Genomic DNA, 13,697 nt, shown 5'->3' with positions numbered 1-13,697 from the left:
AGGATGAGAAGGTTGAATGGCATCATGCAAGCTCCGGGAGACGGTGAAGGACAGGGAAACCCGGCGTACTACTGTCCACGGGGTCACAAAGAGTCGGACACGACTCGCGCCTTAACAACAATCATTGTAATAAGGTCATTCTACATGAGTGTTTTCTTTTTTTTTAATTTCGGTTTTTGTTTGTTTGCTTGCTTGTTTTTTAACAGGCAGTGTGGAGTAGGAGAAAGAGGAAAAAATAAGAAAGAAAAGACAGCACAGTATATGATACTGCATAAAAACTCTTTTAAAGGATCATATATCACACACGCTTAAAATGGTGATTATGTTAGTATATTTCAGACCCGCGTTCCTTCGGGGGCGGGAAAAGCAGTTTGTATTTAGCACTATTTGAAGTTTCCAGGCAGTTTTGTTACAGCCAAACGCTCTGGGAAGCAAACTCACTCAGGACAGCCTGGATAGTGGAGTGCAGTTTATTACACGGCGGGTCCCAGGCAGAGTTTCCTCCTTAGCCAAGGACCCCTATCGACTTGGTGACAACCTTTTATACAAAAGTGTACGTGCCCAAGCCCACATCTCCAAATTCTCTAAAGTCCACTCTGGACAATGTTAGTAAGAAAACAATCAGGTTACAGCCATAAATTTACATTCTAAAGCTATCTGGACATAGAGTTTAGTCCACATCAATAGGTACTGTTAAGATTACATAGTGGACATTGCGTTCCTTCTAGCTCCGGGAGGTCTAGGTACGGAGTCTGCCTGGTCTGGTTTTTATTCTCCAGGGAGGCCCGCTTGGCTGTTGGTATTTTATCTCTGTGGCTCCCCAGGTATGTAGTCCAAAGTTCGCCGAGAGTGTAATATGGAGTTCCTGTTCTTTTTAAAAAATGGAGTCCGTCCAGTCAGGGCAAACTGCTCCTTTGCTTCTTCAGTTTCCCATACACTGTTTTATTTTACTGAACTGGATTCCTGGCGCTAGGCAAGAAAAGGGAACGTGCAACCATTTCCATTTCACAGCAGATGCACTGCGAGGTCTAGAGACAGGCTCTCGGAGCTGCCACGTCAGCCTGCCAGCCAGGAGGGTGGGGAATCGCATCATCAGACAGAATTCAAAAACAACTCATAGTTCTCCGTAACTTTACCATTTCTCATCCCTAGGGGTCCTCTGCCGCAACTTTACAAAGCAGAGTGCTGCTAAGGCACGTCAGTCGTGTCCGACTCTGTGCGACCCCGTAGACAGGAGCCCACCAGGCTCTCCCATCCCTGGGATTCTCCAGGCAAGAACACTGGAGTGGGTTGCCATTTCCTTCTCCAGTGCATGAAAGTGAAAAGTGAAAGTGAAGTCGCTCAGTCGTGTCCGACCCTCAGCGACCCCGTGGACTGCAGCCTTCCAGGCTCCGCCGCTTGGGATTTTCCAGGCAAGAGTACTGGAATGGGGTGCCATTGCCTTCTCCGTTCAAAGCAGAGTAGAGAGAACAAAATGCGATAGCCCATATAGTTTAAATAAATTACCAGAAGCAAACGAAGACGGGCTCGTCCGGGATTTGAACCCGGGACCTCTCGCACCCTAAGCGAGAATCATACCCCTAGACCAACGAGCCACGGTAAAACGGCCTTTTATTTCCGCCTCAAGGCTCAGGCACGTCACTAGGCTACGTCACTAGGCGTTTCTCAAAGAAATGAGTTTGAGTGCCTTCTACCGGCAGAAATGCGTGTCTGTTTCCCCGGCGAGCGCGTGCCTGAGGCAGCGGAGAAGGATTTATCAGCTGTGATCGTGGATCCAGACCAGGACAGCAGCAGGGGAACTACGTCCACTTGGCCTGAAAGTCTTATCACGCGCTGCCGAAGACAGGGGAGATCTGCCGGAACAGCTGCACTGGTACCCTTGTCCTGCAGCCACTGCTTTAATGCTTAGGAGGGGGAAAAAAAGCGACTCCCAGGCCCCAGCGAGATTTGAACTCGCGACCCCTGGTTTACAAGACCAGTGCTCTAACCCCTGAGCTATGGAGCCCTCGCGTGTATGCTGCCTCTCTATCTTCCCTGTTATAGGTGTTTTCAGTAAGTTTACTGTGTTAAATGGGATTTTGACCCAAGCAAAAATCCAAGGTATGCTGCAAAACTGAAAACTTTCTGTGTCCTGTCAACCACTCGAAAAGACTGCTTTGAGCAAAGTCACTACTAGACTGTCTTCTAGTCCCTTACCTTGATAATCGGCTGAGACATTGCCTTCTGTTCCTCTGCTACCCAGAAAGGATGCATATAACAGAACTCCAGATACCTGGGCACTCGAGAGACCCACCTGAGAATAAAAGGGCGCATATAGAGGGTATCCGATAGGGAGGTTATGGTGCACTCCCTTTCCTTATACGGTGGTGAAATCCACAGAGAAGGTGAGAAGAGGTTTACCACGCGGTTTTTTGTCTTTTCTGAATCCCAGAGCCCCTAACTCTTGTTTGTATGTTGGAATTATTTCCTCTCAAAGGTCCAGGGTTAGGAGCAAGTAGGGAAAAGAGGTGCTAGAGAGGACAATTTTAATCTTTCCTTAAAGACATACGGATTTGCATGTATCCTTGGTATGAATAATACAATTTTTAAAAAGGATTTTGTTTTCACTTTTAAGAGATCCTGTTTTTCTAAGCTAGTAAACAGGAACTAAAATTGTATTTAACTACAAAAAATCTTGTACTTATTTCTTACTGCAAATATAGCCATAGACTAGAACACTGCGGGGGGAGGGGGAGGGAGGGTTGGGAAGGACTGATTCATGCAAGCCCAAGAAGTGAACCACTTTTATTTAGTAAGGTTTAGATTCTCTCACGATAGGCCTGCTCGTATACTCCCTAATTTTTAATGTCATTTGCCCAAGATCATTAAGTCTGCAAGAAATCTGAAAGTTACTGTAAACTTTAAATTCCATACCTAAATACTTAGCAGACATCTCCTAAAAATAAGAAGTAAGAATAAAAGCATAACTTCAGTACCATATTAGACCTAACAACATTTATAACAACTCTGTAATTTAATAGTCCATATTTTCAAATTTCCCCAACTGGCTCCCTCCAATTTATTTTTTTTAAACTAGATTCAAACAATGTTTCTCGCTGCGTTTAGTTTTAATGTTTCTTTAGTCTCTTTCAATTTGAAAATTCCCCTGCTTTCAGCCTTTCTTTTTTCATAGCAGCTTTCTCATAAGTCTCACATTCTGCATGCTAAGTCGTTCCAGTCGTGTCGGGCTCTTTTCAATGCCATGGACTGTAGCCCACCAAGCTCCTCTGTCCGTGGGATTCTCCAGGCAAGAATACTGGAGTGGATTCAATACTCCAACTGGATTTGGCCTATATATTTTTGTCAGGAACACTACCTCACAGCTTTTTAATACTCTAAGGAACCAAATAATTTTCCAGAATAGATTGTCTAGGCTGTAGACAAAAATAAATTTCTAAGTGCCCAAGCAGAAAAAATGAGGTCAAATAAGATCATTTTATCTATTTGCATGAAAATGCATTGTGTACCATTCAAGGAGCTTTTTTTTCTCCCACAAAAGAGACTTCCTTGATCTCCTTGGCTGAAGACCCTGCATTTTCAGGTTTACTGACCCTAAAGTACCTTAAAATGTCAAGAATTTATATAGAAAAGTAGGCACAATTAAGAGAATCCAATCAACTATTCATCTTAGCAGCATCCAAGTACATCTATGGATAGATAGACAGACTGGTTTCTAAGGTACATAGATTGTTTATCTAGAATATCAAGGAACAAGGCTTTGCAAGATGTTAGCCAAAAAAAAAAAAGTTGTACTAGCCTCAACTTATGCTTTCTTAAATTTATTTTCTGTAGTTTCCCTAGACCTCTGACCCTTGGGAAATTGAGGCTGCACTCACTCTGGCGTATCAGTTACTACTTGTGTTACCACCTAATGGTGGTGCATACACGTGGGTATTCATTCTTCTAGATTTACATTGTATGTATTACAGAAACATCTTCTTTCACTCAACTGCAAGCTTGCTACAGCAGGGATGATAATCTTATTTATTTTCTGCACCTCCTCTAACCTGACCAAATGGAGAGCACAGATTTATTTGATGGGTGTAGGGTCAGTTGTAATGTACCTTGAAGAACCAAAAGAAGATTCTGTTTCTCAGTTTCACAGTGCTTCTTGGTTCGTGTTCCCCATTACCTAATTCTAAGTGCCTAAATCCATTATAATTACTCTTGTGTGTTCATCGAGAAGCTGCCCTCTGAGTACTTGGATACTCTGGAACTGGAGTCAAAAGCTGGACAAGGTAGTAGAGAAATCAAAAAGAAAATAAAGTGTACATCATATTTTATCTTCTTAAGCCCAAAGCATGCGTGCCAAGTCTCTTCAGTTGTGTTCGACTCTTTGCAACCCTATGGACTGTATCCCACCCACCTGCTCTGTCCATGGGATCCTCCAGGCAAGAATACTGGAATGGGTTGCCATGCTTTCCTCCAGGGGATCTTCCCAAAACCCAAAGTAGCCAGACTATTACAATATTTTGTAGTGACTGAGTTTGGGGCGGGGGGCGGGGCGGGGAGGAGAAGGAGGTTATTGCTACCAGCAGGATGAATAGAAACAAAGAAAAAGGAATGTCTCATAAATTTCCTCTTTCCCTTTGGCTGAGCATGTTCAGGGTTACATTTCTTTTCACCTGAAGCTTGCCGAGGCAATCAACCTGCTGAGATTGTTCCCTTTTGTCCCACTTCTTCCATAAACTTCAGTAAACATTATAAAGACAAATACAAATTTAAAATAAGAGGCCTAATTCTTCCTATTGAAAATAAGGGGAAAGATTTCCCTTTCCCTTCTCTCCTTTTTCTTCAAATAGTTATTTTAGAAAAGTTGTAAGTATAAATACATCACAGTATTTTGTATTATTCTGATGGTCAATGTACTAAACACATGAGACCATGAAAAAGCTACTAAATATTTAAGTAGGGGCTCATTAAATGCTGAAAGACTATCTGATACATCCATCAAAAGGAACATATTATTTACCAGTATTTAATTTTTAGTAAGATTTTTGTGGGCTTTCCTGGTGGCTCAGATGGTAAAGGATCTGCCTGCAGTGCAGGAGACCAGGGTTTGATCTCCTGGAGAAGAGAATGGCTACCCACTCCAGTATTCTTGTTTGGAGAATTCTATGAACATAGGAGCTTGGTGGGCTACAGTCCATGGGGTCATAAAAAACTTTTAGTGAGATTTTTATAGCACACGCAGATGGGAGCCAAGCCAGTAACTGGATGGCTGTCTGCTGGAGCTAGTGTGAGAGACTTACATTGCAATGTAGTGCAAGTCTGGTGGAACTTTCAGTTCAGTTCAGTTGCTCAGTCATGTCCGACTCTTTGCGACCCCATGAATCACAGCACTCCAGGCCTCCCTGTCCATCACCAACTCCCGGAGTTCACTCAGACTCACATCCATCAAGTCAGTGATGCCATCCAGCCATCTCATCCTTTGTCGTCCCCTTCTCCTCCTGCCCCCAATCCCTCCCAGCATCAGAGTCTTTTCCAATGAGTCAACTCTTCGCATGAAGTGGCCAAAGTACTGGAGTTTCAGCCTTAGCATCATTCCTTCCAAAGAAATCCCAGGGCTGATCTCCTTCACAATGGACTGGTTGGATCTCCTTGCAGTCCAAGGGACTCTCAAGAGTCTTCTCCAACACCACAGTTCAAAAGCATCAATTCTTCTTTGCTCAGCCTTCTTCACAGTCCAACTCTCACATCCATACATGACCACTGGAAAAACCATAGCCTTGACTGAACAGACCCTAAATAGAGAATAGAACAGTTGAAGCATAGACTGGAAAATAAAGTACTTGTAACAACTCTCTAACTTTGGAGGAATTTATTAGGATTCCAATTCATGGGCCTGAGATTGTGCATTCCATGAATCAAGGCAAATTGGAAGTGGTCAAACAAGAGATGGCAAGAGTGAATGTCGACATTTTGGGAATCAGTGAACTGAAATGGAATGGAATGGGTGAATTTAACTCAGATGACCATTACATCTACTACTGCGGGCAGGAATCCCTGAGAAGAAATGGAGTGGCCATAGTGGTCAACAAAAGAGTCTGAAATGCAGTACTTGGATGCAATCTCAAAAACGACAAAATGATCTCTGTTCGTTTCCAAGGCAAACCATTCAATATCACAGTAATCCAAGTCTATGCCCCAACCAGTAACGCTGAAGAAACTGAAGTTGAACGGTTCTATGAAGACCTACAAGACCTTTTAGAACTAACACCCAAAAAAGATGTCCTTTTCATTATAGGGGACTGGAATGCAAAAGTAGGAAGTCAAGAAACACCTGAAGTAACAGGCAAATTTGGCCTTGGAATACGGAATGAAGCAGGGCAAACACTAATAGAGTTTTGCCAAGAAAATGCACTGGTCATAACAAACACCCTCTTCCAACAACACAAGAGAAGACTGTAGACATGGACATCACCAGATGGTCAACACCGAAATCAGATTGATTATATTCTTTGCAGCCAAAGATGGAGAAGCTCTATACTGTCAGCAAAAACAAGACCAGGAGCTGACTGTGGCTCAGACCATGAACTCCTTATTGGCAAATTCAGACTTAAATTGAAGAAAGTAGGGAAAACCGCTAGACCATTCAGGTATGACCTAAATCAAATCCCTTAGGATTATACAATGGAAGTGAGAAATAGATTTAAGGGCCTAGATCTGATAGATAGAGTGCCTGATGAACTATGGAATGAGGTTCGTGACATTGTACAGGAGACAGGGATCAAGACCATTCCCATAGAAAAGAAATGCAAAAAAGCAAAATGGCTGTCTGGGAGGCCTTACAAATAGCTGTGAAAAGAAGAGAAGTGAAAAGCAAAGGAGAAAAGGAAAGATATAAACATCTGAATGCAGAGTTCCAAAGAATAGCAAGAAGAGATAAGAAAGCCTTCTTCAACGATCAGTGCAAAGAAATAGAGGAAAACAACAGAATGGGAAAGACTAGGGATCTCTTCAAGAAAATCAGAGATACCAAAGGAACATTTCATGCAAAGATGGGCTCGATAAAGGACAGAAATGGTATGGACCTAACAGAAGCAGAAGATTTTAAGAAGAGATGGCAAGAATACACAGAAGAACTGTACAAAAAAGATCTTCACGACCCAGATAATCATGATGGTGTGATCACTGACCTAGAGCCAGACATCCTGGAATGTGAAGTCAAGTGGGCCTTAGAAAGCATCACTATGAACAAAGCTAGTGGAGGTGATGGAATTCCAGGGGAGCTATTCCAAATCCTGAAAGATGATGCTGTGAAAGTGCTGCACTCAATATGCCAGCAAATTTGGAAAACTCAGCAGTGGCCACAGGACTGGAAAAGGTCAGTTTTCATTCCAATCCCAAAGAAAGGCAATGCCAAAGAATGCTCAAACTACCGCACAATTGCACTCATCTCACACGCTAGTAAAGTAATGCTCAAAATTCTCCAAGTCAGGCTTCAGCAATATGTGAACCGTGAACTTCCTGATGTTCAAGCTGGCTTTAGAAAAGGCAGAGGAACCAGAGATCAAATTGCCAACATCCACTGGATCATGGAAAAAGCAAGAAAGTTCCAGAAAAACATCTGTTTCTGCTTTATTGACTATGCCAAAGCCTTGGACTGTGTGGATCACAATAAACTGTGGAAAATTCTGAAAGAGATGGGAATACCAGACCACTTGATCTGCCTCTTGAGAAATTTGTATGCAGGTCAGGAAGCAACAGTTAGAACTGGACATGGAACAACAGACTGGTTCCAAATAGGAAAAGGAGTTCGTCAAGGCTGTATATTGTCCCCCTGCTTATTTAACTTATATGCAGAGTACATCATGAGAAACGCTAGACTGGAAGAAACACAAGCTGGAATCAAGATTGTCGGGAGAAATATCAATAACCTCAGATATGCAGATGACACCACCCTTATGGCAGAAAGTGAAGAGGAACTCAAAAGCCTCTTGATGAAGGTGAAAGTGGAGAGTGAAAAAGTTGGCTTAAAGCTCAACATTCAGAAAACGAAGATCATGGCATCCGGTCCCACCACTTCATGGGAAATAGATGGGGAAACAGTGGAAACAGTGTCAGACTTTCTTTTTCTAGGCTCCAAAATCACTACAGATGGTGACTGCAGCCATGAAATTAAAAGACGCTTACTCCTTGGAAGGAAAGTTATGACCAACCTAGATAGCATATTCAAAAGCAGAGACATTACTTTGCCAACAAAGGTCTGTCTAGTCAAGGCTATGGTTTTTCCTGTGGTCATGTATGGATGTGAGAGTTGGACTGTGAAGAAGGCTGAGCGCTGAAGAATGGATGCTTTTGAACTGTGGTGTTGGAGAAGACTCTTGAGAGTCCCTTGGACTGCAAGGAGATCCAACCAGTCCATTGTGAAGATCGGCCCTGGGATTTCTTTGGAAGGAATGATGCTAAAGCTGAAACTCCAGTACTTTGGCCACCTCACGCGAAGAGTTGACTCATTGGAGAAGACTCTGATGCTGGGAGGGATTGGGGGCAGGAGGAGAAGGGGACGACAGAGGATGAGATGGCTGGATGACATCACTGACTCGATGGACATGAGTCTGAGTGAACTCCGGGAGTTGGTGATGGACAGGGAGGCCTGGCACGCTGCAATTCACGAGGTCGCAAAGAGTCGGACACGACTGAGCGACCGATCTGATCTGATCTGAATAAATTACCAGGAGATGCTGATGCTGCTGGTTCTTAGACTATACTTTGAGCATCAAGGCCTTAAAGTAAATTTCCCACTTGTGTATAAATTTTCATCATTTAGACTATTGACAAGTATGAATAGCAGGAAATCCAAGGTTAAACTCTCCTGTAATGTTGCAGAATGTTAGAGCTTAAAATACTAGTATCCAACACTGAAAACTGAGAGAATAGGCATGTGCCAGACAAACATCACACTTATCTCTATCAGACATCTTTCCAAAGGGCTTCAGATACTGGTCAATTAAGTCTTTGGCAAGGCTGGCATTCCACTAGGAAAGCTAAGACTTCTGACTTCAGGTCTCTGTCAGTCTAACAGATGATCCACTTCTGTGAGGAACAGATCAAAATACTTCCCCCATTGAAGAATCCTGTGAGTTTAAGGCAGACAATGAGTGCTCGAGCAATAACAGGTGATTGAATAGGGGAGGCCGTGCACACTGGCTAGTAAAGGAAATTCAGAATGGCATGTGAGACTGTGGTACTTTGTCCTGATAAGAAAATGCTTTGAAGCTTGTCAATTTGTGGAGCCTGAACATGCAGTCCCTTAGAATCAAGGGGACCTCTGCTATAATGATCAAGTCCTTTCTTGTCAGCTGGTTCCTTTCACTGCCCTGACCGAGAACTAAAAAATAAATAAATAATCAAGGGTTCAGGTCACTTCCATCTTACCAGAATCTCTGTACTATTTTTGGAATCTGTATTTTTAAAAAGAAGTCAAAACATTTACAGAAGCAGTGGTTTATTTAAATGTGTATGTTTACCAAATTAGCACTGAGACCTAAATATGATCTCACTTAATCTTCCAATCAAAAGCCTCAATGTGAGATTTCCCAGGACCAATCCATAGACTCTGAGTTTCTCACCTGGTTCACTACTAGACAAAATAGTTTGATAAATATGTTCAACACTTGTTCTCTTTCCTCCCATCCATCCCTACATCCTTTCAGGTAGTAAAGAACCCCAGGCCTTTTCTGTCTTTCAAACTGGTGCTTCCTAGTCTTATGCACAGTTTATTGCACACGATCTCTAGGTTCTCTCCAATTTGAGATTAGCATCAGTCTTCCCACTGCTTATGACCTGTTGGAAGGAAGCGTGCACTGCTCAAGGCAATATGCTCACACACTTTTTTTCTGAGGGTCCTTAAAAAGCGTGGAAACACAAACTGAAGTTTCTTTTAAGTTGTCCACTTCAGCCAAAGGAGCTAGAGACAGGTACTTGAGCTCCTCCATCTCCAGTGGTGTGGGGCATAGAAGCCACACCTTCCGCTAGATTCGCTAGCCTTTGCTGCTGACCATCTCCGAGAGACGGCCACACTCCTGACTCTGGTATCTTCTGGAGAGAAAGAACTAGATGGGAGCCCATGGGTTGACACCCAGTTCCACCATGGGAGCTCAGATTGCCTGTCAACTGGGAGCAGAGAGAGGGAACCAGAGAGCGAAAAAGAGAGATCAGGAAGCGTCTAACCCGGTGTGGGAGAGGCGTGAGATGAGGTGGACGGGTGGAGGGGACTTGACCCAGAGGGCACCGGGATTGGCGGCAGTAGGGAGCTGATGGGGAGTGCAAGGAGAGCCCGACTCTGGCCTTGAACTCTTCCTAAAGTGGCCCCAGCTTTCCCCATCTCCTGCTTCTCCGTCTTGGTTCTACGTTCATCCGATGCTCCCTGAGCCCTATTTCCAATCAGCTTTTTTAGAAGTTCTTCTGTGTTCCTCGCTCCCCACCCCACCCAGCTTCCTGAATCGAAGATGGGAACCAGCAAGACCTTCGTCCCAAGAAAATACAGAGAAGCACGCCTGACCCTGACCCCGAACCCTTAGGCCGCCGGGAAAGGACCTCGGAGAGATCTGGGGCAAGGGCAGGCAAGAGCAGGGTGTGGTTTTTTGGAGTGATGGAGGCGGGGAGTAAGAGGAAATTAGGAAACTTTAATGAGACTCCGAGGAGAGTTTCTGCATCCAGAGACCCAGAAATGGCCAATCAGAAAGAGCAATGAATAAAGTGACTTGTAATCCAGGGTTTACCGCGGAGCACAGATTGACTGGTATGCGATTCCACTTGGGTACTGAAGATCCCTGGCTGGATCTGAAACTTTTCCTTTCCCTCTGCTGCTGCTGCTGCTGCTGCTAAGTAGCCTCAGTCGTGTCCGACTCTGTGCGACCCCATAGACAGCAGCTCACCAGGCTCCCCCTGGTGAGGGGGATTCTCCAGGCAAGAACACTGGAGTGGGTTGCCATTGCCTTCTCCAATGCATGAAAGTGAAAAGTGAAAGTGAAGTCGCTCAGTCGTGTCCGACTCTTAGCGACCCCATGGACTGCAGCCTACCAGGCTCCTCCGTCCATGGGATTTTCCAGGCAAGAGTACTGGAGTGGGTTGCCATTGCCTTCCCTCTACTCCATTCAAAAGAAATGATCTGAAGCTTAGCGGTTCCGGAACCCATGAAAACTCGGACACACCCCTCCCCGGTGTGGGAAAGTTCTTGGATGTAACCACCCTCTGGGGGTCACCCTGGTCCCTCTGTAAGGGAAATTGTTCAGAGGCTATAGCAGTGCGCGTGTGCGTGGGTCTACCCCAGAGCGCTACATTCAGGAAAAGTAGACCAATTTCTCTCTCTGACCGAACCTTCAGGGAATGCGACCAACGATTTTCCTGTCTATCGGCGACAGGCTTGCCAGATCTGTCAACGGAAGCGAACCTCTTGCTTGATCTGATCTCCGACCTCATTCTCTCTGTGAGTTTCACAGCCATAGACCAACGACCCAACAGAGGGGAGTTTCTTAGTCTTCCGAAATCACTTGAAACAAGTCGCCAGTGAGATTTTTCCCCCTCCTTTCTGCGTGGAATTGCCTCGGTTAAAGAAAAGGTCTTTCAAGGAAATTTGCGCTAATAATCACTGACAACTTTCTAGTTCACTTCTCAGGCCTGTGAGAATACAATGATTTCTCCTCTCTCAGAGTTTGCTCGGGTCCTTTAGGGATAAATGAAAACACTGAGAGAAGTTCCACTAACTCAAGAAAATTCAAAATTATGAGCACGCGTACTGTAGTAAACAGCTCAGGGATGAGTTATTTGCGCCAGCTGTGGTAGTGTGGCCGAGCGGTCTAAGGCGCTGGATTTAGGCTCCAGTCTCTTCGGGGGCGTGGGTTCGAATCCCACCACTGCCAATGGTGTGTTTTAGCATAGCTGTAAATCAGTAGTATAATTCAAGCTGAATCCATGAAAATCTCTCTTGCAAGAATTTCTAGGAAACCTTTCAATCCTGCTCTGAAATACTTACTTCGAACCAGGTTAGCTCGGTTTCTTCTCAACATCTCGTGCTCAAACTAGTTGTTTGCACCTCACTTTGCTTGTATCTAAGCTTTTGCATTCTCACAAGGGGGAATTCTTTCTGTCCTCCTCTTATAAAATCCACGCTCACATTGAATCGTTCTCATGACCTGGTTTAGGCACCATATGGTAGGAAAGACTTCCTAGATATTGCCCCATAGCCCCCATCAGCCCTGGTTTGGGAGCCAACACTGGTTTCAGAGCTGCAGCTCTGTGCACTGGAAATAACCTGCACAGACTTGATTTGATTTTAATCACATTACTCTTGTAACTGAAGATGAGGAATGAATGCATCCATGCAGAAAGCCATTTCCTTCCAGGCTTCCAGATCTCACTCAGGCATTATTGCCTTAAGGGTTGGGGCAGGGCAGGTAAATGGTTCTTTGAATTTGACTTTGCAGGTGGGTTTGTGATTCCAAAACTCTTAAAAGCTGATTTTTGGCTGACTCAGGGTGTCAAGCCCAATGGAGTGTTCTGTGAATGTTGGCTTAGCCACTGCTTTGCCCCTTCTAAGCGAATTCACTTACCTTGGAGACTGTCCCAGTCTCTGAATCACCCAGTTGCAATGCCTGTTGAGAACCTAACTCAGTGTAGGAAAGAGGAAGGGATACACTCAGGGTCTGTTTAGTGGTGCCCTATCAGAATGGTTGTCCCATTGCCCTTCTCAGCCCTTTCAGCCCCTGTTATCCCACAGGCTGTACAGCTCTCTCAAAGAGGTACAGTATTTCCCTGCAGCCCCTTGAGGAATGAAAGGTACAGAGCAGACAATGAGGATTCTGCACAGGAACCAAGGTCTTGGGATTTTTGGTGACACATTGATTCTGCCTTCCTTTTTATGTCATTCCCTCTTCTCAATCAAAATTATCTTCTGTGTCCTCACAGGTCATCTCCTGTTTCGCTTTGATGACTCCTCCAGATCAGTGCCTTTCCTTTCTATCCACCTTTCACTAAGAAAAATCTTGACACCTATATTCTTCACACAGACACACACACACACACAATGATCATATTTTTGTGCTTTGTGAAGAGGGGAAAAAAATCCTCTAAAATTTTTAATTTACACTATGGTTTACTCTTGGTATTGCACATTCTATGGGTTTTGACAAAATGTGCAGTGATATATATCCACCATGATTAAAGTATCATACAGAATAACTTCACTGCCCTAAAAATCCTCAGGGCTTCCCCAATGCATCCCTCCCTCCCCTATAACCTGACAACCGCTGACCCTTTTATCATCTCCATAGTTTTGCATTTTCCAGAATGTTGAGTATTTGTCGTTGTTGTTGTTTAGTCGCTAAGTTGTGTTGGATTGTTTGTGACCCCCATGGACTGTAGCCCACCAGGCTCCTGCGTCCATGGGATTCTCCAGGCATGAATATTGGAGTGGGTTGCCATTTCCTTCTCCAGCTGAATATTTGGAATCATACAGTATGTAGCCTTTTCAGATTGGCTTCTTTCACTTATACACATTTGAAGTTCTTCCATGCCATTTCATGGTTTGATATCTCATTTCTCCCTGGTGCTGAATAATATTCCATTGTATGGATGTGCCACAGTTTTGTTTATTTACTTATTGAAGGACATCTTTACTGTTTCCCAGTTTTGAAGATGATACACATATAAAG

At 44.1% G+C, this 13,697-nt stretch overlaps 3 non-coding genes across 3 annotated transcripts; 1 reads left to right on the top strand and 2 right to left on the bottom strand.

Moving 5' to 3' along the window:
• Positions 1-1,523: 1,523 nt before the first annotated feature.
• Positions 1,524-1,595, bottom strand: TRNAP-AGG. Its single transcript has one exon. It is a non-coding gene; the product is annotated as a tRNA-Pro (tRNA).
• Positions 1,596-1,932: 337 nt separating this feature from the next.
• TRNAT-UGU lies at positions 1,933-2,005 on the bottom strand. Its single transcript has one exon. It is a non-coding gene; the product is annotated as a tRNA-Thr (tRNA).
• Positions 2,006-11,824: 9,819 nt separating this feature from the next.
• TRNAL-UAG lies at positions 11,825-11,906 on the top strand. The gene has a single exon. It is a non-coding gene; the product is annotated as a tRNA-Leu (tRNA).
• The last annotated feature ends 1,791 nt before the right edge of the window (positions 11,907-13,697 follow it).

The sequence above is a fragment of the Bos indicus x Bos taurus genome, chromosome 10, assembly GCF_003369695.1.
Source record: "Bos indicus x Bos taurus breed Angus x Brahman F1 hybrid chromosome 10, Bos_hybrid_MaternalHap_v2.0, whole genome shotgun sequence".
In the NCBI taxonomy this organism is placed as follows: Eukaryota; Metazoa; Chordata; class Mammalia; order Artiodactyla; family Bovidae; genus Bos; species Bos indicus x Bos taurus.
Note: the sequence above shows the minus strand (reverse complement) of the source record. Positions and strands in the feature narration are given on the sequence as shown.